Source organism: Chiloscyllium plagiosum, unplaced genomic scaffold (genome assembly GCF_037043375.1).
Source record: "Chiloscyllium plagiosum isolate Xiang-an unplaced genomic scaffold, Cpla_swu_hap1 HiC_scaffold_31, whole genome shotgun sequence".
Classification (NCBI taxonomy): Eukaryota; Metazoa; Chordata; class Chondrichthyes; order Orectolobiformes; family Hemiscylliidae; genus Chiloscyllium; species Chiloscyllium plagiosum.
Genome location: NW_028270169.1, coordinates 61,250,303 through 61,256,302, shown reverse-complemented (window position 1 = coordinate 61,256,302; position 6,000 = coordinate 61,250,303).

The window sequence follows — 6,000 nt, the reverse complement described above, 5'->3', positions numbered from 1 at the left end:
AACAGAGAACACTGAACACAGAGAACACTGAACTCAGAGAACACTGAACACAGAGAACAGTGAACCCAGAGAACAGTGAAAACACAGTGAACAAAGAGAACGGTGAACACAGATTGAACACTGAGTACAGTGAACACAGAGAAAGTGAACATAGAGTGAACACTGAGAACAGACAACACTGAACACAGAGAACAGAGAACATGCAGAACAATGAACACGCAGTGAACACTGAGAAGAGAGAAAACAGAGATCAGTAAACACAGAGTAAACACTGAGAACAGTGAACACAGACAACAGTGAACACAGACAACAGTGAACACAGACAACAGTGAACAAACAGAACGGAGAACAACGGGAGCACTAAACTGAGAGAACAGTGAAAAGAGAGAACAGTGAACCATGAGAACAGTGAATACAGAGAATAGTGAACACAGAGAACAGTGAACTCAGAGAACACTGAACACAGATTGAACACAGAGTGATCACTGAGTACAGTGACCACAGAGAAAGTGAACACAAAGTGAACACTGAGAACAGTGAACACCGAGATCTGTGAACACAGAGTGAACAAAGAGAACGGTGAACCCAGAGTCAACACTGATTACAGTGAAGACAGAGAAAGTGAACACAGAGTGAACACAGAAAACAGTGAACACAGAGAACACTGAAAACAGACAACACTGAACACAGAGAACATTGAACACAGAGAACAGTGAACACAGATAACAGTGAACACAGAGAACACGGAAAATAGAGAACACTGAACACAGAGAAAAGTGAACATAGAGAACAGTGAACTCAGAGAACACTGAACACAGAGTGAACACAAAGTGAACACTGAGTACAGTGAACACAGAGAAAGTGAACAAAAAGTGAACACAGAGAACAGTGAACCCAGGGAACAGTGAACACAGAAAACAGTAAACACAGAGAACACTTAATACAGAGAACACTGAACACAGAGAACAGTGAATACAGAGAACAGTGAACTCAGAGAACACTGAACACAGAAAAGAGTGAACACAAAGTGAACACAGAGTGAACACTGAGTACAGTGAACACAGAAAAAGTGTACACACAGTGAACACTGAGAAGAGAGAAAACAGAGATCAGTGAACACAGAGTAAACACTGAGAACAGTGAACACAGAGAACAGTGAACACAGACAACAGTGAACACAGGCAACAGTGAACAAAGAGAACGGAGAACACAGGAAGCACTAAACTGAGAGAACAGTGAAAAGCGGGAACAGTGAAGAATGAGAACAGTGAATACAGAGAATAGTGAACACAGAGAACAGTGACCACAAAAAACAGTGAACACAGAGAACACTGAAAACAGAGAACACTGAACACAGACAATAGTGAACAAGAGAACAGTGAACACAGAAAACAGTGAACACTGAGAACAGTGACCAGAGAACACTGAAAACAGAGTAAAAAAAGGACGGTGAACACAGAGTGAACACTGAGTACAGTGAACACAGAGAAAGTGAACAGAGAGTGAACACTGAGACCAGTGAACACAGAGAACACTGTACGCAGAGTAAACACTGAGAACAGTGAACACAGAGAACAGTGAATACAGAAAACAGTGAACACAGAGAATAGTGAACACAGCGAACAGTGAACACAGAGAATACTGAACACAGAGAACAGTGAACACAGAGAACGGAGAACACAGGGAGCACTGAACAATGAGAACAGTGAATACAGAGAATAGTGAACACAGAGAACAGTGAACACAAAAAACAATGAACTCAGAGAACCCTGAAAACAGAGAACACTGCACACGGAGAACAGTGAACACAGAAAACAGTAAACACAGAGAATAGTGAACCAGAGAACAGTGAACACAGAAAACAGTGAACACTGAGAACAGTGACCCAGAGAACAGTGAAAACAGAGAACAGTGAACACAGGGAACACTCAACACACAGTAAAAAAAGGACGGTGAACACAGAGTGAACACTGAGTACAGTGAACACAGAGAAAGTGAACACAGGAAACAGTGAACACAGAGAACACTGAAAACAGAGAACACTGAACACAGAGAACAGTGAGCACAGAGAACATCGAACACAGAGAACAGTGAAAACAGACAACACTGAACAAAGAGAAGAGTGAACACAGAGAAGAGTGAACAGAGTGAACAGTGAACACAGAGAAGAGTGAACAAAGAGAACAGTGAACACAGAAAACAGTGAACACAGAGAACACTGAAAACAGAGAACACTGAAAACAGAGAACACTGAACACAGAGAACAGTGAACACAGAGAACAGTGAACTCAGAGAACACTGAACACAAAGTGAACACTGAGAACAGTGAACACAGAGAAAGTGAACACAAAGTGAACACTGAGAACAGTGAACTCAGAGAACAGTGAATACAGAAAAGAGTGAACACAGAGAATAGTGAACACAGAGAACAGTGAACACAGAAAGCAGTGAACACAGAAAACACTGAAAACAGAGAACACAGAACACAGAGAACAGTGAACACACAGAACAGTGAACACAGAGAATACTGAACACAGAGAACAGTGATCACAGAGAACACAGGGAACACTGAAAACAGAGAACACTGAACACAGAGAACAGTGAACATAGAGAACAGTGAACACAGAGAACAGCGAACAAAGAGAACAGTGAATACAAACAACACTGAACAAAGAGAACAGTGAACACAGAAAACAGTGAACACAGAAAAAATGTGATCACAGAGAACACTGAAAACAGAGAACACTGAACACAGAGAACAGTGAACACAGAGAACAGTGAACTCAGAGAACACTGAACACAAAGTGAACACTGAGAACAGTGAACACAGAGAAAGTGAACACAAAAAGAACACTGAGAACAGTGAACACAGAGAACAGTGAATACAGAAAAGAGTGAACACAGAGAATAGTGAACACAGAGAACAGTGAATACAGAAAACAGTGAACACAGAGAATAGTGAACACAGCGAACAGTGAACACAGAAAGCAGTGAACACAGAAAACACTGAAAACAGAGAACACAGAACATAGAGAACAGTGAACACACAGAACAGTGAACACAGAGAATACTGAACACAGAGAACAGTGAACACAGAGAACGGAGAACACAGAGAGCACTGAACAATGAGAACAGTGAATACAGAGAATAGTGAACACAGAGAACAGTGAACAGAAAAAACAATGAACTCAGAGAACCCTGAAAACAGAGAACACTGCACACGGAGAACAGTGAACACACAAAACAGTAAACACAGAGAATAGTGAACCAGAGAACACTGAAAACAGAGAACACTGAACACAGAGAACAGTGAACACAGAGAACATCGAACACAGAGAACAGTGAACACAGAGTGAACACAGAGTGAACACTGAGTACAGTGAACACAGAGAAAGTGAACACAGGAAACAGAGAACACAGGGAACACTGAAAACAGAGAACACTGAACACAGAGAACAGTGAACACAAAGAACAGTGGTATCAGAGAACTCTGAACACAGAGAACAGCGAACAAAGAGAACAGTGAACACAGACAACACTGAACAAAGAGAACAGTGAACACAGAAAACAGTGAACACAGACAAAATGTGAACACACAGAACACTGAAAACAGAGAACACAGAGAATAGTGAACACAGAGAACAGTGAATACAGAAAACAGTGAACACAGAGAATAGTGAACACAGCGAACAGTGAACACAGAAAGCAGTGAACACAGAAAACACTGAAAACAGAGAACACAGAACATAGAGAACAGTGAACACACAGAAGAGTGAACACAGAGAATACTGAACACAGAGAACAGTGAACACAGAGAACGGAGAACACAGGGAGCACTGAACAATGAGAACAGTGAATACAGAGAGTAGTGAACACAGAGAACAGTGAACACAAAAAACAGTGAACACAGAGAACACTGAAAACAGAGAACACTGAACACAGAGAAAAGTGAACACAGAGAACAGTGAACTCAGAGAACACTGAACACAGAGTGAACACAAAGAGAACACTGAGTACAGTGAACACAGAGAAAGTGAACAAAAGTGAACACTGAGAACAATGAACACAGAGAACAGTGAACACAGTGTAAACACTGAGAACAGTGAACACAGAGAACAGTGAACACAGAAATCTGCGATCACAGAGAATAGTGAACACAGAAAACACCAAAATCAGTGAACAGAGAAGACTGAAAACAGATAACACTGAACACAGAGAACAGTGAACACAGAGAACAGTGACCACAGACAACAGTGAATACAGAGTAAATAAAAGGACGGTGAACACAGAGTGAACACTGAGTACAGAGAACACAGAGAAATGAACAGAGAGTGAACACTGAGACCAGTGAACACAGAGAACACTGTACACAGAGAAAACACTGAGAACAGTGAACACAGAGAATAGTGAACACAGAGAACAGTGAAAACAGAGAACACAGAACACAGAGAACAGTGAACACACAGAACAGTGCACACAGAGAATACTGAACACAGAGAACAGTGAACACAAAGAACAGAGAACACAGCGAACACTGAACACAGAGAACAAAAACACAGACAACAGTGAACACAGACAACAGTGAACACAGGAAACAGTGAACACAGAGAACACTGAAAACAGAGAACACTGAACTCAGAGAACAGTGAACACATAGAACATCGAACACAGAGAACAGTGAAAACAGACAACACTGAACAAAGAGAAGAGTGAACACAGAGAACAGTGAACAGAGAGAACAGTGAACACAGATATATTGAACACAGAGAACAGTGAACACAGAGAACACAGCGAACACTGAACACAGAGAACAAAAACACAGACAACAGTGAACACAGACAACAGTGAACACAGGAAACAGTGAACACAGAGAACACTGAACACAGAGAACAGTGAACACATAGAACATCGAACACAGAGAACAGTGAAAACAGACAACACTGAACAAAGAGAAGAGTGAACACGGAGAACAGTGAACAGAGAGAACAGTGAACACACAGAAGAGTGAACAAAGAGAACAGTGAACACAGAAAACAGTGAACACAGAGAACACTGAACACAGAGAACAGAGAACACAGGGAACACTGAAAACAGAGAACACTGAACACAGAGAACAGTGAACACAAAGAACAGAGGTATCAGAGAACTCTGAACACAGAGAACTGCGAACAAAGAGAACAGTGAACACAGACAACACTGAACAAAGAGAACAGTGAACACAGAAAACAGTGAACACAGACAAAATGTGAACACACAGAACACTGAAAACAGAGAACACTGAACACAGAGAACACTGAACTCAGAGAACACTGAACACAGAGAACAGTGAACCCAGAGAACAGTGAAAACACAGTGAACAAAGAGAACGGTGAACACAGATTGAACACTGAGTACAGTGAACACAGAGAAAGTGAACATAGAGTGAACACTGAGAACAGAGAACACAGACAACACTGAACACAGAGAAAAGTGAACATGCAGAACAATGAACACGCAGTGAACACTGAGAAGAGAGAAAACAGAGATCAGTGAACACAGAGTAAACACTGAGAACAGTGAACACAGAGAACAGTGAACACAGACAACAGTGAACACAGACAACAGTGAACAAAGAGAACGGAGAACAACGGGAGCACTAAACTGAGAGAACAGTGAAAAGAGAGAACAGTGAACCATGAGAACAGTGAATACAGAGAATAGTGAACACAGAGAACAGTGAACTCAGAGAACACTGAACACAGATTGAACACAGAGTGATCACTGAGTACAGTGACCACAGAGAAAGTGAACACAAAGTGAACACTGAGAACAGTGAACACCGAGAACTGTGAACACAGAGTGAACAAAGAGAACGGTGAACACAGAGTCAACACTGATTACAGTGAAGACAGAGAAAGTGAACACAGAGTGAACACAGAAAACAGTGAACACAGAGAACACTGAAAACAGACAACACTGAACACAGAGAACATTGAACACAGAGAACAGTGAACACAGATA